This window comes from Mesoplodon densirostris, chromosome 1, assembly GCF_025265405.1.
Source record: "Mesoplodon densirostris isolate mMesDen1 chromosome 1, mMesDen1 primary haplotype, whole genome shotgun sequence".
NCBI classification, from domain to species: Eukaryota; Metazoa; Chordata; class Mammalia; order Artiodactyla; family Ziphiidae; genus Mesoplodon; species Mesoplodon densirostris.
Window position 1 is genome coordinate 138,037,066 of NC_082661.1, and position 27,925 is coordinate 138,064,990.

A 27,925-nucleotide genomic window follows, 5' to 3' on the forward strand; every position below is an offset into this window, starting at 1 on the left:
CAACAGTTCTCCTGCATTGCAGCCTCCAAATATGTAAAGGAAAGACAAACTTCCACCAGAAACAGTGACTCACTCAGCAGTCATTCTCAACAGGTGAAACTCTAGAAGATGAGGAAGTTTTGGAAGCTTGATGTGTTCAGGTGATTATAATACATAATTTGCAAGGTCCCTACCCCTCAACTGAATAGAAAATCAGTGGACTGAAGTAAAACTATGACAGTGGGATAGAAAAGGGAATGCCAAGGTTATGTGATTTTTAAAAATATAAATAAATCCAGTATCCCAGAATTTGAAAAGAATTGATACAAGTGATGTAATTTACAGTGTCAACACTGTTTGACTTCTGTTTTTGCTTATTTTAAATAATAAGACAAATGCATGCATTCAGTGTAATCCAAATAATTCATGATTACATAAATAAATGTATAGCCAACTATTGTAATAGGAGCTGTGAAAGTTTAATTTGGAAATATAAATGTTTGTAATGAACATATATTTTAAGTTAAGGGCACTTAATTTCTCATAATATCATAGTAAAAATAACCCAATTATCTTGAAACCAGGAATTTAAATATGAAATATATGTAAGACAATTCAAAAGCCACAAACATAATGATAAACTGGAGTGACCAAAGAAATGTTAAAAGTTACAGTGAGTTAGCTTTGACACAGAAAAAAAGTGTGGTAAAAAAATAGAAAGTTAGTGTATAGAAAAAAGTACAGAAAGGATTTCTACAAAATGATTAAAATATGTTGTAAATGTTTTAGTGCTTAAACATTCTCATTTAGAAGGAGAATTCAGCTATTCAGAATGACTCATTCTCTGAGGGATTCAAAAAGGAAAACTTTCATTCTATTTTTAATAATAGGTGCTGAGAAAAGGGCATGGTTCATTTATGCATTTGCACTTTATATTGTTCATTCAAGTTTTGATTATGTAACAATCTTTTGCTGTCTTTTTGGAACTGTTTCCATTGACGTTACATAATGTATATTCTAGTGTGTGAATGTATTTTGGCAAAAGTGGAAAAAACTTAGAATTAATTACACCTTGCTGGAGAGCAGACAGAAGAAGCAATAAGAACTACAGTCTTGCAGCCTTCGGAATGAAAACAACATTCACATAAATATGGACAAAATGAAAAGGCAGGAGACTATGTACCAGATGAAGGAACAAGATAAAACCCCAGAAAAACAATTAAATGAAGTGCAGATAGGCAACTTTCCAGAAAAAGAATTCAGAATGATAGGAAAGATGATCCAGGACCGTGGGAAAAGAATAGAGGCAAAGATCTAGAAGACGCAAGGAATGTTTAACAAAGACCTATAAGAATTAAAGAACAAACAGAGATGAACAATAAAATAACTTAAATGAAAAATACACTAGGAGGAATCAATAGCAGAATAACTGAGGCAGAAAAATGGATAAGTGACCTGGAAGACAGACTGATGGAATTCACTGCTGCAGAACAGAATAAAGAAAAAAGAATGAAAAGAAATGAAGACAGACTAAGAGACCTCTGGGACAACATTAAACAAAACAACATTTGCATTATAGCGGTCCCAGAAGGAGAAGAGAGAGAGAAAGGACCTGAGAAAATATTTGAAGAGATTATAGCTGAAAACTTCCTTAACATGGGAAAGGAAATAGCCACTCAAGTCCAGGAAGCATAAAGAGTCCAAGGCAGGACAAACACAAGGAGAAACACACTGAGACACAGTAATCAAATTGACAAAAATTAAAGACAAATTATTGAAAGCAACAAGAGAAAAACAACAAATAACATACAAGGGAACTCCCATAAGGTTAACAGCTGGTTTCTCAGCAGAAATTCTCTAAGCCAGAAGGGAGTGGCATGATATAATTAAAGTGATTAAAGGGAAGAACCTACAACGAAGATTACTCTACCCAAGAGTACTCTACCCAGCAAGGATCTCAATCAGATTTGATGGAGAAATCGAAAGCTTTACAGACAATCAAAAGCTAAGAGAGGGTTTCCCTGGTGGTGCAGTGGTTGAGAGTCTGCCTGCCAATGCAGGGGACACAGGTTCATGCCCCGGTCCGGGAAGATCCCACATGCCGCAGAGCGGCTGGGCCCATGAGCCATGGCTGCTGAGCCTGTGCATCCAGAGCCTGTGCTCTGCAACAGGAGAGGCCACAGCAGTGAGAGGCCCGTGTACCGTAAAAAAAAAATAAAAAGGTAACAGAATTCAGCACCAACAAACCAGCTCTACAACAAATGCTAAAGGAACTTCTCTAAGCGGGAAACACAAGAGAAGAAAAGGACCTACAAAAACAAACCCAAAACAATTAAGAAAATGGTAATAGGCACATACATATCAAAAATTCCCTTAAATGTGAATGGATTAAATGCTCCAACAAAAAGACACAGGTTCGTGGAATGGATACAAAAATAAGACCCATATATATACTGTCTATAAGAGATCCATTTGACTTAGGGACACATACAGACTGAAAGTTAGGGGATGGGGAAAGTTATTCCATGCAAATGGAAATCAAAAAAAAGCTAGAGTACCAATACTCATATCAGATAAAATGGACTTTAAAATAAAGAATGTTACAAGAGACAAGGAAAGACACTACATAATGAACAACGGATCAATCCAAGAAGAAGATATAACAATTATAAATATATATGCACCCAACATAGGAGCACCTCAATACATAAGGCAACTGCTAACAGCTATAAAAGAGGAAATTGACAGTAACACAATAATAGTGGGGGACTTTAGCACCTCACTTACACCAATGGACAGACCATCCAGACAGAAAATTAACAAGGAAACACAAGCTTTAAATGACACAACAGACCAGATCAATTTAATTGATATTTATAGGATATTCCATCTGAAAACAGAAGATTACACATTCTTCTCAAGTGCACATGGAACATTCTCCAGGATAGATCATATCTTGGGCCACAAATCAAGCCTCGTTAAATTTAAGAAAACTGAAATCATATCAAGCATCTTTTCCGACCATAACATTTTGAGATTAGAAATCAATTACAGGGAAAAAAACATTAAAAATACAAACACATGGAGGCTAAACAATATGTTACTAAGTAACCAAGGGATCACTGAAGAAATCAAAAAATACCTAGAGACAAATGACAATGAAAACATGACAATCCAAAACCTGTGGGATGCAGCAAAAGCAATTCTAAGAGGGAAGTTTATAGCAATACAATCCTACCTCAAGAAACAGGAAAAATCTCAAATAAACAAGCTAATCTTACACCTAAAGGAACTAGAGAAGGAAGAACAAACAAAACCCAAATTTTGTAGAAGAAAAAAAACATAAAGATCAGAGCAGAAATAAATGAAATAGAAACAAAGAAAACAATAGCAGAGATCAATAAAACTAAAAGCTGGTTCTTTGAGAAGATAAACAAAATTGATAAACCTTTAGCCAGGCTCATTAAGAAAAAGAGGGAGAGGACACAATCAATAAAATTAGAAACGAAAAAGGAGAAGTTACATGGACACTGCAGAAATACAAAGCATCATAAAAGACTACTACAAGCAACTCTATGCCAATAAAATGGACAACCTGGAAGAAATGGACAAATTCGTAGAAAGGTATAACCTTCCAAGACTGAAGCAGGAAGAATTAGAAAATATGAACAGAGCAATCACAAGTAATGAAATTGAAACTGTGATTAAAACTCTTCCAACAAACAAAAGTCCAGGACCAGATGGCTTCACAGGTGAATTCTATCAAGCATTTAGAGAAGAGCTAACACCCATCCTTCTCAAACTCTTCCCAAAAATTGCAGAGGAAGAAACACTCCCAAACTGATTCTATGAGGCCACCATCACCCTGATACCAAAACCAGACAAACATACTACTAAAAAAGGAAATTACAGACCCCTATTACTGATGAATATAGATGTAAAATTCCTCAACAAAATACCAGGAAACAGAATCCAACAACACATTAAAAGGATCATACACCATTATCAAGTGGGATTCATCCCAGAGATGCAAGGATTCTTCAATATATGCAAATCAGTCAGTGTGATACACCATATTAACAAACTGAAGAATAAAAACCATATGATCATCTCAATAGATGCAGAAAAAGCTTTTGACAAAGTTAAACACCTGTTTATGATAAACACTCTCCAAAAAGTGGGCACAGAGGGAACCTACCTCAACATAATAAAGGCCATATACTAAAAACCCACAGCAAACATCATTCTCAATGTTGAAAAAGTGAAGGCATTTCCCCTAAGATGAGGAACAAGAGAAGGATGTCCACTCTCGCCACTCTTATTCAACATAGTTTTGGAAGTCCTAGACACAGCAATCAGAGAAGAAAAGGAAATAAAAGGAATATATATTGGAAAAGAAGAAGTAAAACTGTCACTGCTTGTAGATGACATGAAACTCTACATAGATAATCCTAAAGATGCCATCAGAAAACTACTAGAGCTAATCAATGAATTTGGCAAAGTCGCAGGATACAAAATTAATGCACTGAAATCTCTTGTATTCCTATACACTAACAACAAAAGTTCAGAAAGAAAAATTAAGGAAACAATCTCATTCACCACTGCAACAAAAAGAATAAAATACCCAGGAATAAACCTACCTAAGGAGACAAAAGACCTGTAGGCAGAAAACTATAAGACACTGATGAAAGAAATTGAAGAGGACACAAACAGTTGGAGAGATATACCATGTTCTTGAATTGGAAGAATCAATACTGTGAAAATGACTATACTACCCAAAGCAATCTACAGATTCAATGCTATCCCTATCAAATTAGCAATGGCATTTTTTATGGAACTAGAACAAAAAATCTTAAAATTTCTATGGAAACACAAAAGACCCCAAATAGCCAAAGCGACCTTTAGGGGAAAAAAACAGAGCTGGAGGAATCACACTCCCTGACTTCAGACTATACTACAAAGCTACAGTAATCAAGACAATATGGTACTGACACAAAAACAGAAACATAGATCAATGGAACCATATAGAAAGCCCAGAGATAAACCCACGCAGCTATGGTCAACTAATCTATGACAAAGAAGGCAAGGATATACAATGGAGAAAAGACAGTCTCTTCAATAGGTGGTGCTGGGAAAACTGGACAGCTACATGTAAAAGAATGAAATTAGAACACTCCCTAACACCATACACAAAAATAAACTTAAAATTGTTTAAATACCTAAATGTAAGGCCAGACACTATACAACTCTTAGATGAAAACATAGGAAGAACACTCTTTGACATAAATCTCAGCAAGATCTTTTTTGACCCACCTCCCAGAGTAACAGAAATAAAAACAAAAATAAACAAATGGGACCTAATGAAACTTAAAATCTTTTGCACAGCAAAGGAAACTATAAATAAGACAAAGACAACCCCGAGAAAGGGAGAAAATATTTGCAAATGAATCAACGGACAAAGAATTAATCTCCAAAATATATAAACAGCTCATGCAGCTCAATATTAAAAAGACCTAAATAGGCATTTCTCCAAAGAAGACATACATATGGCCAAGAAGCACATGAAAAGGTGCTCAACATCACTAATTATTAGGGAAATGCAAATCAAAACTACAAATGGAGAAAAGGGAACCCTCTTGCACTCTTGGTGGGAATGTAAATTGATACAGCCACTATGGAGAACAGTATGGAGGTTCCTTAAAAAACTAAAAATAAAATTACCATGTGACCCAGCAATCCCACTACTGGGCATATACCCAGAGAAAATCATAATTCAAAAAGACACATGCACTCCAATGTTCATTGTAACACTATTTACAACTGCCAGGTCATGGAAGCAACCTAAATGCCCATCAACAGACGAATAGATAAAGAAGATGTGATACATATATACAATGGAATATTAATGAGCCATAAAATAGAAAAAAAACTGGGTCATTTGTAGAGATGTGGATGGACCTAGAGACTGTCATACAGAGTGAAGTAAGTTAGAAAGAGAAAAACAAATATCATATATTAACGCATATATGTGAAATCTAGAAGAATTGCACTTATGAACCGGTTTGCAAGGCAGAAATAGAGACACAGATGTAGAGAACAAATGTATGGACACCAGGAGGGGAAAGCAGGAAGGGGGTGGAGGTGGTGGTGTTGGTGGTATGAATTGGGATATTGGGATTGACATATATACACTAATATGTATAAAACAGATAACTAATAAGAACCTGCTGCATAAAGTAAAATAAAATAAAAATAACATAAAGTAAAATGCAAAAAAACAAAAAAAAAATTACACATTGCTGGTAATGAAGACATTTCATTCCTTAGAGAATTCTTTGAAAGTTGACTATCAGTCATTTTTATTATGGAGGGTGTGTTTAAATGTGTCATATGAAGCCCTTATAGGACAGTTCTTTTGAGAGTTTCTTCTTTCCTTAATGAAGACCAACTTATATCCATATTTTTTACTTATATAATTTAGTGAAAAGTATTGCAATAAAACATAAATTCAGTATATAAACACATGCTTTTCATTCCTATAATAGATAGAACCTAAAATGTAAGACATATTTTAACAAAAATATTTTGAGAAAAAGTAAAAAATATAAACAGTCTAGATAAATAGAACAGCTTTATTGCATGTCTTCATGCCATAAATATATAAATTTCTAATATCCTGGCTCCAATATTAAAATTTATTAAAATATTTCCTATTCTCTACTTAAATTTTAAAAGTGAAGAATGACTTCATTTAAGGTCTCATAATTGGGCTTGGGCTGAATTTAAGTTTTAAAATATGGATTGTACATGTATATATATATATATAGGGTTGAGGAGACATAATTTTATATTTCACATAAAGAAGTCATATTTTGGAAAGCTCGACTTGGTTTTCTTAACCATAAATTCATCATGAATCAATAGAATGATACAGATGCTTAAACTCTGATATACTCTCAGTCTGTATTAAAATGGTTTAGTATTCTGAACAGAGTCAAATGTAGATTGAAATCTCAGCTCTTAAGCTTAGTAGTTATGTGATCATAGAGATACAGTCCAATCTTTGTAACTCCCTATTTCATCTGTAAAATGGGAAAAATAAAACCTCACAGTTCATTAGAAAAGCTCAATAAATTTTAGTGCTTACCATTGATGACAGTCAAACCACCTCTACATTGATCACATTATATCTCTATGTTGTGCCCAGTTTTGAGAATAGAAAGAGAAAAGGAGATAGGGAGTCTTAAGGACCTTGTTATGATGATACATGATGCTCAGACTGGAGAAGAAGACTGAAAAAGGGCAATTATTAAATTTGTGATGGACCATTATATTTAAATGGAAGTTGATTTATTGCATCCTGCTCCAAAGGGAAGTGGAAAACTTTTAAAAAACTGGGTAAAAGATATTGATTTCATGTAAGGAAAAACTTATTACACTGGAATAATGGAATCAGTTCTCAACAATGGAATCTATTCTTAAAAATGGGAACCCATATCATACAAAGCAGAAAAATGATGGCCATCGGCACATAAATTATAACAGGTATTTCCATATAGGGAGAGAATATATATATATATATATATATATATATATATATATATATATATATAATCATTTTTGACTGCAATATTTGATAACTCAGTTACATACACACATATACACATAATTTTTTTATCATATTCTCATCTATAGAAAAAGTTCTTTACTGTCAAAATTGTGGCCAGATATCACATTATGTAGTATGCATTTTTAGCCTCATTACTTTCTTCACTCTATTTTCTTTATTTTTTTTCTTAGTCTTTTTCAGTTTTAGTTTATGTGCTCTTACTCTATACTATGTACCAATATAAGACATGTTAAACTTTTTCTGATTTTTGGAGAACTATTCTATACCTTGATTGTGGTAGTGAATTTATGACTACATTTGTTAAAATTTACAGAAACCTATACTAAAATGGGTGAATTTTACTGTATACAATTTATTCTTTAATTTTAAAAATTTTAAAAATTCTCTTTGAAATCAGGTAGGACCTTAATAAAAAATAAAGAAAATGACATACAAGGAGTTCTGGCAAACTTTCAATTAATGGTAAACTGCAAGAAAAATAGATTTGGAATGGGTTTGTTTTGGATCTCAAATTTCACTGGCTTGTTTTCTTCTTTCACAGGCATAAGCTGAAATTCCCATAAAACTCTTTATGGTGTTACTTCATAATATTGAAGGAACATATAATAAGATTTTCAAATAACACAGTGGCAAAATATTTAATCCAAATTCACTGTTATATGGGCCTATGCTTTTTTAAATCCATGATGTCACTTTTATATTTACTAAGATCTGGAATATTTGAAAAATAATGTGAGGATAATTGGAAATTTTCACAAAATTCTAGGATGCCCAATAATGCCTGGATAACATATGAAATTAGTGGAAAACAATACTTTTAGGTGACATATCAATCAAAAAGAAATGATCTATTCCATTGTGAGGTTAGTGAATTATTCACAAATTATGTCATTTACAGGATATAATAACAACTCCCTTGCCTGTAACAACCTCCCAGGGCATAACTTATATGGGAAATTAAGAACGGTTAATAAATTTATTTTTAATTAATTAATTTATATTCTAGATTTCTCCTTATCTTTTTTGTACTGGTGAATGCCATTAGAATTAGCATCGCTTTGTGTGATAAATTTTCTTTTTTCTTTTTTTAATACTAAAGAAACTCTTAAATAATTAGGATAAGACTTCACAAAGATCTAATTTTTGTTATTGATACTGTAAAATGAGAGTTCTTGAATATAAAACATTTGCTTTTATTAGTAAATTAATAGGTCTATTTTGGATGTATGGCTTATCACCATCATAATATAAGGATTATTTGGGGTACCAAATGATGAATTCCATTCTAATTTTTCAGAAAGCTGAGTGGCTCTCAATAAAATCTATCAACTGAGAAATTATATTACAATAAATATATGAAAGCATAATGGGTAAACATTAGAATGTTTTTGTATCAAAAACTCACTTAGGGTAAGAATATCCTATTAGTTCATAAGCTCATCTGTGAGCAAAAACTGCAATTTAAAAAAAATTCATTGTTTATATTATCCAATATAATACCTTTTTCAGGTAGGTTATTGGTTAAAAAGTAAAAATAAATAAAAGCTATGAGAAATGTAATACTCTGTTGGTTAATGGCAATAGCAACTAAGGAATGGGTGCCTTATCAAATACCTTATATCTCCTTTTTTTCCCCATAGTCACTCATGCCTTTTGCCTTTTTTGAGTATTATTTCATCATTTTATGAACGCTCTTCCTCTCCTTTCTCCGTTTGGTTTATTCATTTAAGGTCTGTGCCCCAACTGGACTGCATTCATTTTGGACAAAATATATATATTTTTATATATGTTAAATCCATACACAGTGTCCACCAAGTAACCTCATGAAAACAGAGTGAATGAATGAATAAATGTTTAAACTGTAGGAAGATGAATAAGAGAACTATTTATTGAATGCTAAAAACTGACTGCTTACTAATCACATCCCAAACTTTACACATTTCTAGTAAGGAGAAATTGTTTTTTTTTTTTTTTAAAACAGCCAAAACAACGTTAAATGGCTTTCTAACAGCATGAATGTACATATGTACCAGTGGAGACACAAAACTAACATTCTACAGATGAAGCTATAATATTACAGTTAGTATACATACAAGTATCTTAGGTATACAGCCTCCAAGTTTATAAGGAAAACCTCGGTTGTCCAATTATACAACACTGCACAGCTAATATCACTGAGGCACAGTGTCAGTGGATGTGCTAACACTTTTATTTTTCTGGATTATTTGTGGTTGGCCTAAAAACATTGTAGGCTTAGCATAACAGGGAAAAAAGCAATTCCCTTTTAAGGAAGTAACTTTTAGAAACATCATTTCAAAAGCTCCTCTGTTTCTTCATAACCATGGTTTTACTTTGAAAATGTTACATTATATTAATGTTAGCAAGAGAGGTTTCACTAAATCCATTAAGAATAGTCAAAGGAAGAAGTCACCACAGTAGGACCAGTTACTACAAGAAATCTCCGATAATGTTAACAATAGCACTGCATTAATGAGATTTTATTTGGTTAAAGAAAAAGAGAGGCTAAGAAAATTATTTGAGTTTATTCAGATAACCTCTGGCAGAAGTGCTGCTGGAATAGACTTTACGACCTCTGGTTACCACTGTAAGTCAGCTGTATTATCAGTCACTAGGCAGTCATGCCCTAACATGGCATGTACTCAATTAGGTCCCAAACCATTATTAGAATACATTTTGTTTTCATATTAGGAGTTGACAATATTTCTGAAATTTGTTTAGACCTTAAAAACATTGCTGCTTAGTTCACATGAAAGCTGTCAAGTTGCAGGGTTGTTGAAGCTAATTTGCCAATTCGGCATCATTTTAGCAATTACCAAAATTTAGGAAGGAGGAGAGCACTGCAGAAATACAATTGACTAAATGTAAAAATTTAAAATTATATTTTATAAAAGATTATGATTTTTCTTCACCCTGTGGTTTCTAACCACTTGCCCTTGTTCACTGTAGGAAGAATGAAGTACAAATACCTTCTCATCCACAGACTTCTCTTCAGATCTTTGAAGACACCTCGGATTTCCCTACTAAACCCTTCTATTTATTTATTAATAATCTCTCTCTATCACTCTCTCTTTCCCTTGCTAGCCATTTATGCATTTTTAGCACTTATATGTCACTGATACTTCATTCATAGTTTTAAGTACTTTATAAATATTAACCAACTTTTTGTAACAAATCTGAGATGTAGCTACTATTACAATTTTCATTTTATAGGTGAGGATACTAAGGTGAAGATAGGCCAAGTAATGTGCCCTAAGTCACACAGCTAGTAAGTGGAGAAGCCATTTTCAAACTCATGCAATCAGATCTCATCTTTGCTAGCTAAATATCCTGATCCTTCAAATGGATCAAATGGATCATAGTTCCCAGAATACACAACAAACCTAGACATCCTCCACTGGATGAACTCTCATATATTAACATTGCTCCTAAAAGCTGGTGCCCAGAAGTTCTGAACCAAATTCTTAGGAAATGGTCTGAAAGATTGGGAAGAGCATGAAATTTTCTTCTTTATTCCAGGTATTTTGTTGTTGTTATTATTGTTTTTGTTATCATCAACACATTTGAAGACTGCATTCGCCTTTTCTACCCCATATTTCAAATTGTTGATATAAATTTCATCTGTGGTCCTCCACATCCTACAAGCTTGGGAATATAGGGACTAACTGGGTTTGGATCATTGCATTCCCAGTATATTATGTTGTGAGTCAACTAATTTGTATTTGCTGACTGAAAAGGAACTAAAAGTTTTGTTTTGTTTTTTCTTTCACATGAACAACTGTCTAGCAGAGTCTTCTCATTTGGGTATTATATAGTACACAAACAAACAAACAAACCTAAACAGAGGACTTTACATTTACCCATGTCAGATTTCATCTTTTTCATTTTAGATCATTGATACAGTCTGTCCAGATCCATTTGGTTCCTGATTTTATCACCTGGTCAATTATATTTCCTCCCAATAATCTGTCATCTATCAATGCTAACTGTCACATTTTCTATATCTTCATCAAAGTTATTCATTAAAAATATTGAGCAGGAGAGGGTCAATGACATAGCCTGTCAACATGCCCAAAAGACCACCTTCTAGGTTTACTCTGACAAATCAACATATTTCTTTAGTCTCACTTGTTAATTCAAGCCACTTATGAAGATGGTACATTACATTAAGTCAAGTCATATGAAACTGGTAATTTGTAAATCAAAACTGCAAAAATATTGGCAATTCTCTATAACGTAACCTAATCTAATCCAATCCATATTTCTTCATCTTCTCTTAAGACTGTCATATAAGAGTTGGCTAAATACCTTATTTAAATAAAACTAAATCCAAGTTGAATATGACTTTTGCAAGATTTATTATCTTTTATTAAGATATATTATTATTAATTTGGTAAGATTTTTAAAAACTAAAAATATTGGTTACTTGGCATAACTTGACTTTGTTCCAGTGCACTGCCCGCCCAACTGAATTATATGTTTATTATCTATGGAGCCAAGGCTCTTACTTTATTTCTCACAGCATTCAGTAAAGTATTTTGCACATAATAAACACTCACAAAATGTTAAATAAATAAAATAATATTTTGAGTGTGCGCATAACTCATCCAACAAAAAATCTTCATTGAGAGGCTTTATGTACAATTTCCTGGAATGATCTCTTTTCAAAATATCTCTTATCACCAATCTACTTCTCTTGGCTTTAATAACTTTTGGCACTTCCCACTCATATGAGACTCATATATCTGACATTTATAAACAAGAAAAAAAATTCCTTTACCTCATTAAAAATAACCTCTTTAGGTCTATGGAAATTGAATATATACTAAGTTATCCAATGGGTTTGGCCCAGATATGGAGACACTGCTGATGGTGCATGACAAAAGAATAAAGTAACGTCACCTTGCCACGATCATAATGAATTCCCAAAATGAGTCATAGTATCCACTAAGTTACAAATGGCAAGAAATGTAAGTTTAACCTCTGTTTAGCCCTCAGGCAAAATTGATGCTGTATTAAAATACTCCAATATAAGCTTTTTCATATCACCCTATCAAATACTGCATGACATGCTACTGCATAGCCAGCAAAAGTGAACACCAGGTCTAGTAAATGGAGCCTGAGAATACTTTTCTTAGCAAAATCCAGAGCTCTTCAGTGAGCTTATGACACAATAAAGCCACTTATAACTAGAGGAAAATATCAGCAGTGATTATGGGATTCTTTCCAATTACAGATTTCCTGATCCTTGAATTAAGACTTCTTTGGCTCTAAAATGAAGCAGACTAAGACACTCAGACTATGTCTATCAATATTTCTGGGCTGGAAAGCTCATGCAATTCCAGGATTCTTGGTAAGCTGTCTGACTCTTTTACTGGCAGAGTTGTCTTTCAGAGTGTATTTATTATTTAAAGATGATTGCTTATTTTCTATTAAAGTAATCTTCCATTTTCTACCCATGTTGTAGTTTTATGTTAATGAAAAAACAAAACAAAACAGGGAAATTATGGTATCTGAATGAGTATGTGTTTATCTGTGCTATTCTTTGGAAACTGAAAGTCAAAGGATTCTAATGTGATTTTTTTTTTGTAATCTGAACATTTTTCCCATTTGTCTGAGGCTTATTATGTTTATCTGCAGATAACTACTATAATATTTTCAGTACTACTTATTAAAACTCATCTCCTGAAGTCTTGCTCAACATTGCTAATTAACTTCTTCATTACCATAAGCATGCTGCTAAGCCACACTACTGTCATAAAATTTTTAAATGAATAAACAAAATCACGTAATATAAACAATGATACAGCTGCTCATTGTTTATACAGCTCAGCAAATAATGGCCAAGTGCTACAGACTGAATCAGTGAATATTATTCCTTCTCATTAATGGAAAAAGAAAGGAATCTAGTATAAGCTGAGTATGTCAAAATAGCAGGGAGCTCACATATTTAGGATGCAGCCAGTGTTGTATCTCTGCCTATAGTACCCATCGATACCCTGCCAAATGAAAACTATGTCCTACTTGTCCCATTTCAAGCAGTATAATCAGTCCACTTTAACACTAAAATGAATTGCTTTGAAATTTAAAAGGATAAGTTCCATCACATATTCATTCTAATTAATTTAAGATCTTGAGTACAGAGCTGGACACAAAATTAAGAATTAAATAAGTACTTGTTAACAAAATGAATTATGTAAAATTTTAGCCTTATTATATAAAATAATTAAGGAAATCTAAAAGGCCTCTGAATTATCTCAAAGAAAATATATTTAGAATCTAAAATCAGAAATCATAATAGCTATTAGTAAAACAAGATTTTTAGATTTTCCATCTCTTAGATTTTCCTTTTTCCTATAGTTTAGCAATGCAAAAAACCCCAAGGCTTGTGTGAGGCTTCATATTATTATATTGCTTTTACTATTTCATATTATTTTAAACAGGAAAAATAGCAGAATTGCCTTACGTACTAATCGGAATAGAGTACAGTCAAAACAAATAAATCAAACTTCATGCAACAAGAATGAATGACTGTATTTTCAGCTCTAAATCAGGGGGATGGATGGTGCAAAATTAAAATAATCAGAGGAAACTGAACAAAAAATCTTTGGAACAAACAATTACTATTTACCCTAGTAACTAAGCCAAATATTTCTAGAGATAACTCTAATAATAGATATTTTTTTAAAAGGTGAAAGGAAAATTTAACATAAAGTTTTTCATAAAAATAGTTATTTCCTTTAGTGGAACAGCAATTCCATGCACACTTTTAATTTAAAAATTAAAATGATATAAAAATTTTGAGTGCCTTTTAAGCACATCAGCATATTTAATTCAACAGGTTCACATTTGAAAACATCCTTTTAAATTTTACATTCTTATTAGGTCAAAGCCACTAGATGTTTCTGTCTTAAAAGAGAAAAATGAGAGCATCAGGGGGCTGGACCAAACAAAGATTACACATCAGCCTGATTCAGGATGGGCACGTTTTCTGCATCCACTCAGATCTCAGCTGGCAAATCTGAGTGCCATTCATGCCAGCCTTGAATAGCCAGAATAAATGAACAGTCAGAAAGAGTGATCGGACTCAGGCAGCAAAATAGCATTTCAAAACAGCTTGTCATCTGTCCATGTTTACAAAAGTCAGTGGGGATGGACAGAAGAAGGAACTATCATGTATTCCAGACTATGTGTTAGTATACTTGTAAAATTATGAGCATAAATGAAAAATTCAGAATTCTACCTATCTCACTTTCGATTATGAAACAAAACTTAGCCTTAAATTAGAATATGGAAGTTTGAGGTATTGCTCATGGTTAAGGATGGGATTATACTGGTTGCTACATTCCTTCAAATATAGTGTCAGGTCTAATTTGTTTTCCTGCACATTTTTCACCTTTTTTGTTTGTTTGTTTGTTTCCCAACATATGATTAGACCATGAGTGGTTGTGAGGCACTGCATGATTGCCTAGAGTCTCATTGTTCTTCTCACTGTGTTAATTTATTCCAGCTATTCAAGGTGAAGATGAATGGCATCTTGCATTGCTAGGACAAGCCTGAGAGGGGATGTGTCCATCCTGTATCAGGCTGCTGTTCTTTTCTGTCAACCACACAGGTAGTAATTCTATGAGGACACAAAACAGGGTCATTTAATAAAACAAAGTGATGCATTTCACTGCCAGAACAGCCTTAGCCCAGAGAGGAGGTAGAAAGTATATATCGCTCCACAGATTTTTAATGCATTAAGATAACATTCCTGCTAAGATATAAATTTTATTTAAACCTTAGGGAATCTAGAGTAGTAATTTTTTCCAAACCCAGAATCACCTTTAAAATATACTATCCCCACGCCTCACTTTGCATACTGAATCAACATTTTAGGGCTGTGATTTGAAAGAGACAGGTCTGCATTTTAACATGCTCCCTCAGTGAGTTTTACAGCCTCTTTGCAGGAGTCATCAGATAGGGGATTGGGAAACACTTAAAGGCAATCAACAAATATCACAGAAATTTAGAAAGCAAAAAAAAAAAAAAAGTTTAATGTTTTAAATTATACTCCATAGTGTATACTAACCTGGTATATACAACCTAGGGGTTATGGTCTACACAGTAATTCTCAAACTTAGAAGCCTATTAAAAATAGATTACTGAGATTCACCCCCAGAGTTTCTGATTTAATCTGGAGTGAGACCTGAGAATTTGCATTTGTAACAAGTTCCTGCTGGACTACACTTTGAGATCCATTATCCTATATAACTTAGGAATAACTTGCCTATAACCTACTTGAACACACTTAAGTTCTATTACACAAGGAAATATAAAAAGAGACTTTAATTCACCAAAGTATTTAAACCCACTGTTCACTAGAACAAAATTATTTGCCTCCCAAAATAACTACATAAAATTGCAGCAAAACACTCTAATACTTTCGCTATGAATGGTTTTTAATATAATTACACCGGGCTTCCCTGGTGGTGCAGTGGTTGAGAGTCCACCTGCCAATGCAGGGGACACGGGTTTGTGCCCCGGTCAGGGAAGATCCCACATGCCGCGGAGCGGCTGGGCCCGTGAGCCATGGCCGCTGAGCCTGCGCGTTCGGAGCCTGTGCTCCGCAACGGGAGAGGCCACAGCGGTGAGAGGTCCACGTACCGCAAAAAAACTATATATATATATATAATTACACCAAGATAAAAGCCATTAGTGCTTCTCCTTCATCAAAAATATAGTCTACGTTCAATAAACATACTTACCTACTTCTTCCTAGAAAATATAAGCATGAACATAAAAAGGGAATAGTTGTATAAATAAAAAAAAATATTGAAAGTTTCAGATGGGCAATTTATCTGCTTTATTGTCAAAGCTAAAAGTAAAATATTTAAGTTTCATCTCTTATTAGAATGGTTGACTCTTTTCATTCAAATTCAATGTGGGTATATTTAAACTCATGGTTGTCTTTTTATGTTTTCGCCTTTTCAATTTTTATCCTTACAAACAACGGGTGAAAACTAATGCTTTAAAAGCTTAAAAGTCAAAATTGACAGAAAATACTACTAAATCAAATAATATAATGACTTTGTAGTCAAGGGGTAGAAGCAAAGTTTCTAGGAATGCCCAATTCTTTTAAGAACTATGAACTTTCTTCCTTAGCAAAGAAAAAAAAACCTAGAAATGGAGTAAGGCTCCTCTCTTACAGTTTCATTCTCTCAGTAAGACTATGGCAATTTCTTATTTGTGTGTCCTAGTCACAAAGGGGTGGGAATTAGGTAGTTGGGTAATTGTCCTGAACACAGTTAGAAGGCCTTTTTACATTCCATCATAGAATTCTAAATAGATTATTGTTACTCTAGTCATGTGGAATATTAGCTTAATTTTCAGAAATTTATTTCAAATATTTCAGAGACTTAACATATTCACTAAAGAAATTTGGGAAAACCCAGAAAAGCTCAAATCTGAACCATTAAGAAATTAACTATCATTAAAACTCTGGATCCTCAGCTTGCTAAAAAATGTACTAGGTATAATGAATAGGGCTATTCTACATAAATCATTTTTTAAAAACTTAAAAAAATTTTTTCAAACATAAACAATAGTAGAAAAATGTATAATGACCTGAATTCCAAATCATTTAAACCTGCTTTCTAAGAAAAATTAGCAATACATAATGAATATTTCTGATATCATTAAATATTCTTATGTCACATGACTTTTTTTAGTTGTACTGCTGAGGCACTTAATAAGTGATCTAATAATTGTATAGAAGTTTAATGGGAAAGTACAAATCAATATATTCAAGAAGAATACATGTCTTGCTTAGGGAAAAAAGCTCTCACTGAAAGAATTTACACAGAAATAATGATGGAACTCTTTTTTTTTTTTAAATACAGAATAATTGTATCACAGATACTACATTGAATTTAAATGAATTCATGTAGTTCTTTTATGTAATTAAAATATTATAAAATTATACTCTGTAAAGGTACCTTTTATTATGCACTATATACATTGCACAATAACATATAATGCTATCTCTGTACTCTATACGGATATATTTTTAAAAACTCACTATATTTTATAAACTACTAAAGGAGTTTCAAAAATAAGTTTGACTATATTTAATTTTTACTTTAATAGATGATTTTAGACTCTAACACCAATATACAATTTAACTCCACTAGATAATTATTTTTTATATTCCTTATGTGATATTTTGTCCTGAAATTCAATACTTTCATGGCACGTATCTCTTAAGATTAACATCTTTTTCAGTTGTATAACTCAGAGAACTAAAACCTCCACCTTAATTCACATATGTTTTCTAGTTCACCATTCGGTTTAGAAAATTTTAGCTTTTCCATGCTTGCAGAAACTGGGCACTTGAACCTGTGTCATGGCATTGTAAATTCTTAACTTTGGGACATGATCAGCTAACTCAGTAGTCCTGTTGATCCCCTGAAGTACTTTGCCATGTTCCTGAAAGCTTAAAAATGATTGTTATACCAAAAGCTGTTATAGGAATCTAGAATATATGAATCTATTCATACTCATGGGGAAAATTCAGTGAAGGAGGTATAAACATACTTTTAAAGCAATTAAATTCTCAAGGATTTTTTAATGTGCACAGTGGCTGGAACACATAACAGCTATTACTATTTCACACTCAATTAAAATTTCAGAGGAAAATTTTCCTTTTCTGACAAGAAAGGGCTTCTTTTACTAACAATGTAATGATTTCTGAGAAAGAGTTACAGGAGTTAAAGGTTGTTGGTACTTTGGCAAATTGTAATCCTGGTTTCTTTAAGTTATTATAGCCAGCTTGAGACCAAATGGAATGATATTACTAGAAAGAGTAAATTTCAGTATAAGATATTTTCTTACTTATCATTTCATGGTACCAGTACTTAACTTAGTATATTTCTTTCTAAGGAATAACTGATCACATAATGCTTCCCTCTACCTTCAACACTGACCAGGGCTTTTAATATCTCTGTGCCAGCGAAGATAGATGTCACATTCATGTCTCCTATTCCAGCTGATTATTAGTCACTTGGGCAACCACACACAAAGCTTGCTCTCTATGCACACATGTAAGAAAGTTTCTCCAGTGAGCAAACCTAGAAGTGGATTTGCTAGTATATAAGCTATGCCAATCATGTAGACATGGGCTCTACTAGATATTGCCAAGTTTCTCTCAAAAGTGGTTAACAACAATTTATATTTCAACCAGCAAGGTATAAGTATTCCATACTTTGTCTTTAATTTTATCTTTAGCCACTTGAGGTTATTTCTTAAATCAATCTTGGAAAATAACATTTTTAAATGCATGCTCTTTCATCACCTTCCCTTTGAAGAAAGGGAACTCATTCATTTCTTGTCCATTTATTTTTAGGAAAAAAATTTTATTTCCCTCATTCTTTGCCTCACTAACTCCTTTTCTTTCTTCGTTTTCCTTTTCCCCCATTTTGCTAATCTTGCTCATAGATAGTAACCATAATAGTATTGCTAGCAAACTATCTGGATTAATAAAATGGAAATAAGTTAAGTAGAAATAAATCTAACAAAGAGCCAGTCCCCAAAGCTCTAAAGTCTTATATTTTTATTTAATTTTTATTTTTTTAACATCTTTATTGGAGTGTAATTGCTTTACAATGGTGTGTTAGTTTCTGCTTTATAACAAAGTGAATCAGCTATACATATACATATATCCCCATATCTCCTCCCTCTTGCATCTCCCTCCCACTCTCCCTATCCCAGCCCTCTAGGTGGTCACAAAGCACTGAGCTGATCTCCCTGTGCTATGTGGCTGCTTCCCACTAGCTATCTACCTTACGCTTGGTAGTGTATATATGTCCATGCCACTCTCTCACCTTGTCCCAGCTTACCCTTCCCCCTCCCCGTGTCCTCAAGTCCATGCTCTACGTCAGCATCTTTATTCCTGTCCTGCCCCTAGGTTCTTCAGAACCATTTCTTTTTTTTTTTTTAGATTCCATACACTTCTGTTAGCATACGGTCTTTTAAATTGCTCAGAATTTCCGCAAAAGTTTCTAAGTCTTCTAATCCTCCAATAATTCAATCTGTTTCTTCAAGCATTTCTAGGAACAGGAACATACATACACACACACACACACACACACACCCTACATCAAATCTATGCACCATTATATCATATTCTATTGTATGTTTGTGTGTATTATAATTTTTCCCCTGTAAATATAAACTGCTTCAGCTTCATGACTTAGTCAAATAAACCTGGGTTTCTTTGAAACCCACATCTAAATTTATCAACTGGGTTTCTCTGGACAGATAATTTTACATTTCTGAGTCTTATTTTCCACATCTGTACTTCATAGCATTTTTTTAAAGCATTAAGGCATGTGTGTGAAACCCAGTACAATTTGGAGGGGATGGCAGGTGCTGTGTGTGTCTGTGTGTGTGTGTGTGTGTGTGAAAACAGAAGTGATCTGGAACCATCTCTTCAGTTCTCCAAAGTCCTCTCCAGAAACACCTGTAGCTCTTACATCCTACACCATCCTCCTGACAAGGACGCTGTACCTCTACTTTACTAGAGCAGGTCTTGGCCGGGGATGGGGGTAGGGGAGTACACAGCAAAGCAGTGGAGACTGCTCTCTCTTAGTCTTCAGCCAAATGAGACCAGAGACCCAGGTGAGGAAGGCCTGCCTGTCTGCCAGCCACCCTGTTGTAACATGTTGATACTGTTTCGTACACTGATACTGTTTGCCAAGCACTGGAGCAAGGCACGTGCCAAGGAGGGCCCTCCACCCCACTGCCCAGATGGCCATATGCAGGGCAGAGTGCAGTTTGTGCTTTATAACACTAGCTGCTGTTTGCTTGTCCTTATTCTAAATGAGTTTGATGTGGCCTTGCTACTTTGCATTTGCTACTTCATTTTACCTGCTTTACTTATATTCTACTACCTGTACATTGCCTTCCTGCTTTTCCCTTGCTCCTTAGCTATGGCACCTGTATTCTTTTAAATTACTGATTGGAAGCAACATGACATAGCAGAAAGTCAGACAGACTAACATTCTAACTGTAACTCTGGACTATGTATGTGACTTTTTTCTTTTCTTTTTTTTTTTTTTTTTCAGTATGCGGGCCTCTCACTGTTGTGGCCTCTCACGTTGTGGAGCACAGGCTCCGGACGCGCAGGCTCAGCAGCCATGGCTCACGGGCCCAGCCGCTCCGCGGCATGTGGGATCCTCCCGGACCAGGGCACGAACCCGTGTCCCCTGCATCGGCAGGCGGACTCTCAACCACTGTGCCACCAGGGAAGCCCTGTATGTGACATTTGAGTTATTTACCGTCTCTGATCCTAAATTTCTTTATCTGGAAATGAGAATAATGTTTTCTTTGCATGATTTTTATTAGGATGAAAGTTGGTAATCTATGTAAAAGGCCAGAAAAGAAAGCACTCGACAAACAGTAGCTAATAAGTATTATTATTTTCTGACACCCCTCACCCTTTCTCTTTCTGTTTCTTATTTGTCTTCACTATTCTGTAAACTCCAAGAGGGCAGGGCCAATGCCTGCTCTGTTCACAGCTGTAATCACAGAGTATAGCACAGTGCTTGGCCTCAGCTACCTAAAGCCAAGTCTCGTGAGTAATGAAAGGAAGTAAGGAAGGGAGAAAGAAGAGAGAAAGAGAGGAAGAAAGGCCCATCAATCAATCACTGGACTTATGACTTAAGCCCAGTCTGGCTCCCTGCTTCTGCTTTCTGCAGCAGGTTTGATTTTGTGCCTGAATTTCACTTTTCACCTTTGACGTTATCTTAATATTTCCAAGTCCACTTTCAAGCTTCTTCTCCACAAACAGGTTGAAGGATTTATTTTTCTGTATCAAAGTAAAGAATGCATTTTCAGAAACCCCTTCCCCACTATTATCACTATTTGTCTCAGATTTCTCTCAGTGGGCTTCTCTATAAAGTCTCTTTTTTTTGTTTAATATGTAAATATGTATACTATACAGCAAAATTATCATAGATTTTGAAATTTTGTTTTCAAAAATTTTTAAAGTTTATGATTTTATATTTTTATTGAACAAAGTGTTTTTAAGTGCCATTTTCTCTCAAAGGCAAAAGTTTCTTCAAAAACATTTCTTAGTTAAAAAATTAGCATAAGAGATCATTCTAAGTTATGAAATCAACAAATACCTAACTTCACTTGCATTTGTATATTTTTGGTAGAATTGTTTTTTCTAACATTAGTTTTAAAAATCCAAATTTTAAGGCTAAAATATTTCAGTCACATGACACTTCAGAGAGAAAGTCCTACATAATTTTAATTTGTATTTTCACTGGGTAAGTGGATGCATAGAGTTTGGCTATGAATTTGTACTACTGAAGGGAATGAAGAGAAACAGGCAAATTCTTATTAAGCAAACAAAAAATATATTATCCATTGTTTTCAGGGAAATCTGACATGTCTCATCCCATAAAATTATACAACATGGTAGATTATTCCTGTAATTTAGGTATCTTAAATTTTTGGTCATTAGGCATTATTATCAGAGAATTTAGCTCTGTGGTGGAAAGTACTTATTAAGAGGGAAATAATCTTCTGCTTAAATTAATATTTTTGCTTGGCCACCCTATTTTAAGATATTTGCTCATTGTCTAAAATAAAAAAAAACAGAAATAAAGCAAATGTCAGACTTTGCTATATAATAAAGTTAATTCTCACTTATTTATGTCAATATGGATAGAAGCAGAGTATTCTAAAGTGGAACCCCTTGATAACCAGAAATCCCATTATAATCACTATTGCCAACCCTGACAAGATGTGCTAATAATGAGCAGCCAAACTATTTCAGTTCCACCTGCCTGCCCTCTGGTGGATGTGCTAATGAGCAGTGAAATGGCTACAGAAAAGACAGCTGGTGTGAGTGGGAAGCTTATTCACAAGTCATCTTTTATGACTGTGAGCTACATGTAGAAATAATCATGATTACTGTCCTAATAATTATACATTTACCAGGGACATCACTCTGTAGGAAAAAAAAATAATAACTTAGTAACATTTGTGAACCTTGCAGCTTGTCTCCTTTATTAGGAGGGCCACCTAGATGTGGGATGAATGGCTAACACCGGGCTCAGCTGTACAAAGCCAGGTCCAGCTAGTTGTGCTTTGTACAGGACTGCGATGTTGATATTCAGAGCCCGAAAAGCAGAAGGTGTTGTTCTAGGAAAGGTTTAGCCTTCAATTATGAAGAAGAAAAATACAAGACATGTAAAAACAAACATAAGAGAATTCAGCTGATGTTAAGTGGCAATGGAATAGCTATTGCAAATTTTGCAAGTTTTGGCTGTGCTCCCTGAAAAATCACCAGCAGCAATGCCCTCAGGCAGCAGCTGTCACTACAGGCAATGAAGAAGCATTGGAGAGAAAAAGAAGGGGCTCCTCTGCAGACAGGCAAACAGATGATGCATAAAAATACAGACCTGGTTGAAATTAGCAACAAGTAGCTATTTTTTTCTTTCTGTAAAGTTCACTCAGCTACTAAGATAGATGTAAATTAAACTTTAGAGACAATGTGGCATCTCAAGTGGAACTGTGAAGCAATCATGACCTATACACTGAGGACAAGTTTGATTTAAAATCCCACTACTTTCAGGCTCTATTTTGTGACTAGGGTGCAACACATTTAACTAAATCGTTCGGGAAGCAGATTCAGCTACTTATTAATAAACACGTGACAGTTTAGAAATGTTCAAGATTCTCTGCCCAGCACTCACATTACTCAGCTGTCAAAGTAAAGGGCTCAGATATATGATGTGAAAATTACATTTTAACGAGGTGTCATGTGTGTTTAAAGTTCTTATTCATCACTACATAACCACAGCTTTTACTGGAGACACAGATGCACTTAATTAGCATATTATAAGGACAGAAGTTTCACCTTATCTGCATTGTTAAACTGTTATGTGTAGGCTTTTTGTTGTGGTTTTAGAGTCTACTCTCTTCAGCATATACAAGAATGATTACATTTACATAATCTCAAATGGCTTGCAAGAAAATGTGGATTGTATTTGGGAAGCAGAAGAGTAGGCACTAGACAGTAGCTACGTGTCCTTATCATTTGTGGTTCATACTGACTGCTTGATGTGTTTCACTAAACCTCAACCAACATATTTTTAGATCTGTTAGACACACTAATTTCAGAAAAATTTTGGCTCTGAGCTTCTTATTCTTATCAACCTGAGCCTACTTCTTCTTCCTTCAGTAGGAAATAGTGGAAAATATTTGTATATTTGACAAGGAAAGTTTGGATTATTCAGTGGACACTTTAGAAACAAAATGGAAGAGTCAAAGAAAGTACCTCACATCTCCTATTTATCAATGAATAATGAACTCAGCACAAGGTGCTTTAGGAGAAAGAACTCAAGAGTGAAAGTCATTCAACACCAGTTAACTAAAGGCAAGTAAAACAACTATTTAAATCCCTCACACCGGATATATCAGGACATCAGGTAGAATTTTAGAGTTATGATGCTGACATAAGAATCACTCAAATAACTTGTGAAATAGCTAAGTATTGTTTGGGGGTTTTTAATGTGTATCTTACAAAAGATAGCCAATTGGAGGCAATGATGAATGTATAGTATTATTGTATTTTATAAGACAGGAAAAAGGCTCAGTTAAAAGTACATTTGAGAAAAATTCTAGATTTGCTGGTTCTCTGCTCAGAAAAAAAATAGCACTTTCATATTTACTTTATCCTCAGGTGCTAATGCTTACAGGTATTTTTGATACTGGTGTTCAAAACCGAATCAATCACCTGTTCTGCAGACAAAATATATTTTCAAAGGAACACACTTATTCACTTGAATACACTTTCTATTTTCTCTAAGTTGAAAAAATTCCTGTAATTCATTAACTGAAAAATTTGAGAATATGTCCCGAAAATAACATTCATTGAACAGTTGTTCACTTTCTTTCCCATTGTAAACACTGACTAATTTCTCTAATTACTTCTTCTGGAAGAAAGTGCATTAGGTGTTAAAGTGCTTTGGCACTTTTTAACAGACTAAACTTCCTTTAGGTTATCAAATATCGCTACAATCTGAGTGAAGAGGAGAAGTAGGTATGGGTGGTGTGTGGGGAATAAATGGGGTGACATAACACTTCTAGATCATAGGAGTGCATGGTAAACTGAGAAGAGGACTACCTGAGAAGCATACATGTAATCTTAATAAAACAAATGTTAGGACTAATACTCCCATTCCCATAATATGTTGAATAAGAAGGTTTAATATATATATATATATAATAATTCATTAATTTATTTTTTAAATTATTCAACAAATCTTGACACAGTATGATTTCACCATTGAAAAATAAAGGCAATTGTTTGGAGTGCAGATCTACGGTAATTATCTAATCATGAGAACTACAAATTAGATTTGCATCTGGAGAGTGTCTGACACATGGGGATACTGAGATCACTTCTGTCAAGTGAATGCATCCAGACACATAGCCTCAGTAGGCATACTTTCCACTACTAGTGTCATGGAAGGGAGCATGAATCTCAAGTTGGACTGCATTTTAATAGCTGAGTAATTTTTAAATAAATTATACGAGCTGTAGTGCCTTAAGCCCCTCAATCAGATAATCTGGATAATAATGGTCCTTGTAGGGTTGGCATGTAGATTTTATGTTAATTTTGCTATGTCTATTACATATATCATAACAATAATCTTCCGAGATAGGTATTATTTTTTTTCCATTTTATAGCTGAGGAAACTAAGACCAAGAGGCTCAGTAGCCTGCCTATAGTCAAACAAGCACCTGAGGCAGAATTAAAACACAAGTCCTTCAGGCTCCCAGACCCATGTTCAGAAGCAGTATGCCACCTCCATGGATGCTTCACCTGAGGATTTTTATACATCTGAGAGAACATATTTGTCTCAACTTCCAACACCCAGATCTTTTAATTTACAGAATAGTAATATTCAGTAGAAGTAAAACACAGATACCCCATTACATAAAAACTTCAAGTGTGACTTTTCAATGATTAGAGCTCAGTTGAAATCAGAGCAAAAATACTCAGCTTGCTTCCAACAGATGGCAACAGAAAATATACTATATAGATCTATGGACTTAGAATTAGTCAGAATTAGTCTTTTTGACCCTAACATATTTATAGTAAGTTGGTTTCCATACATAGACACATAAGAAGATCCATAATAAGAATTCATTAAAGGAAATTTCTTTGAAAAATGTCAATGTAATTTATAATAAAGAAAAATACTCAGTTGAAACTTTGTGTAGAATAAGGTGAACAGCCTCCATTAATGCTAACTGAAATTCTCATATTCATGCATAAAATGTACACTTATTATTATTCTACACTTATTCTTTCTACCTCTAAACTAAGTCCACACCAAAGTACTAGCTTTTTAATTTGAGCATTCATGCATGAAAATTGATAATTTTTCTTGTGATTATATATACAAATTTAATACAGCTGAAATCTCACTCTTTGCAAAACATAAGAGAGCTTCACTGTCATTTAAAAAGTGTGCAAACTGAATCTCCTGGCTTAAGTTAGGAATTTGTTTCAAAAGCTGAACTTTATCATTTCTCAGTGTTTGTCACTTTAAAAGCATGTTTTTAACAAATAGGTGCACTAGTACAAGCGGGCAAGATGGCTGATAATTTAACTCCCATAATCAAACAAACAAAATTAAATGAGTGGTATAATTTTCCTATGTCCACAATTACAATGACATCATACATATGGATACACACATAATTTTATTAATGTACGTTAGAAATATTTTTGGCAAGTCTCTAAATACATGAGGTTATGGTATCATCTTTTTCTTTAGAAATAATTTATAAAAACTAAGCTAAGAATTTGCTTCAGTCCATCAAATCAAAACCTGGAATGTTAATTTTAACCTATCTATTATTCTAAACAGAAATAATTTATGATCTTTCCAATAAATAAAATCAATATGTTACTGTCCCTTATTCACAAACATTAAAAGATGGTGAGTTATTATATATTATTTCTTTGGAGGCAATTAGAAATTACTCCAGTTACAATTAAAAGTCAAAAAAGGCTAAGAACCACTCATCAAAAGTTTTCACTGCCAAAATATGAATTTTGGTTTAAGAACATCACAGATCTGAAAGAACTGTCTTCCCAGAATACTCCAGATGATTTGCTTAGGTTTTTAATTGAAGGGTGTGTTGGATTGAGAAACCTTACCTGTACAGAGGTTAGCCAGGTCTATGAGATTTTTGAGAACTTAGTAAGGAGAAGTTGCTTTTGCTGCTGTTGCATATTGGGCTTCTCCTTCCACACAAAGCAATTCAACATAGTATCAGCATTGCTGGCCATGGAAAGAACTGCTGTCACTCTTACAGGGATTAGAGAAAATGCTACCCAATTTGACATTCTATCACAGTGAGAAGTGGAAAGGCATTCATTCATTCATCCAGTCATTCATTCAACAAAGAATTATTGAGGCTTTATTTTCTATATGCCATATATGACACTAGTGTCTAAGAAGGCAGAAATAATGGTCAGATGAAAAATAATAAAAAGATGGGTAGGCAAGATTACTGGCTCTATGGTACTTAGAATCTAATTGTATAAGAAGATATGTATATAGTGAAGTAAGTTAGTAAGCAGAATGACATGCTAGTAAAAGCAAGGTAAAACCAATGCAGAAAATAAGAAATATTAACATGTAAGCACTAGAAGAAAAAAATTAAGCTATGAATTGCTACATTACTATCAAAATTCAGACACCTATATCTTACTTTTCCATTATACTTTATCAGGAGGAACAATCTTATTGCTAGTTAAAATAATTTAACTTCTAGACTAAGATAATTCTGCTCACTTGTGCAAATAGAAATGTAAAAGATAAAGCAATTTATGACTGTCCTTAAATAATATTAAAAGTAAACAGTATGTCCTAGAGAGGAAAAATACAATTTTAAAGAATGGGAGTTAAAGCTTGTCTCATTTTTTTCAAAACTGAGTTTTGCACTGCTGTTTCTTATAAAATTGAGATCTTTTTTTTTGTCTGTATCAGTTATGAACATTTTTCTGTATGTATTAATTAGATACATTCAGACATATTTACAGGTAAACTGACAATATTCCCAGTAGGGGTGGTCATATATGATGCTCTTGGTGAGTTGAATATATTGGTGCAGGCCTCCTGAAGAATTATATCAAGCCAACCCTTTGACATTTTCCAAGTGGACAGCACTTCACAGGGCATGTCACAATTAATTAGATGGGATGGCATTCTATTTTTGCAA

At 33.9% G+C, this 27,925-nt stretch overlaps 1 protein-coding gene across 9 annotated transcripts in view; it reads right to left on the minus strand.

Moving 5' to 3' along the window:
* ADGRL3 (adhesion G protein-coupled receptor L3) overlaps nt 1-27,925 on the minus strand; it is a 585,975-nt gene that overhangs the window by 307,271 nt on the left and 250,779 nt on the right. The gene's annotated exons all lie outside the window — the stretch shown is intronic.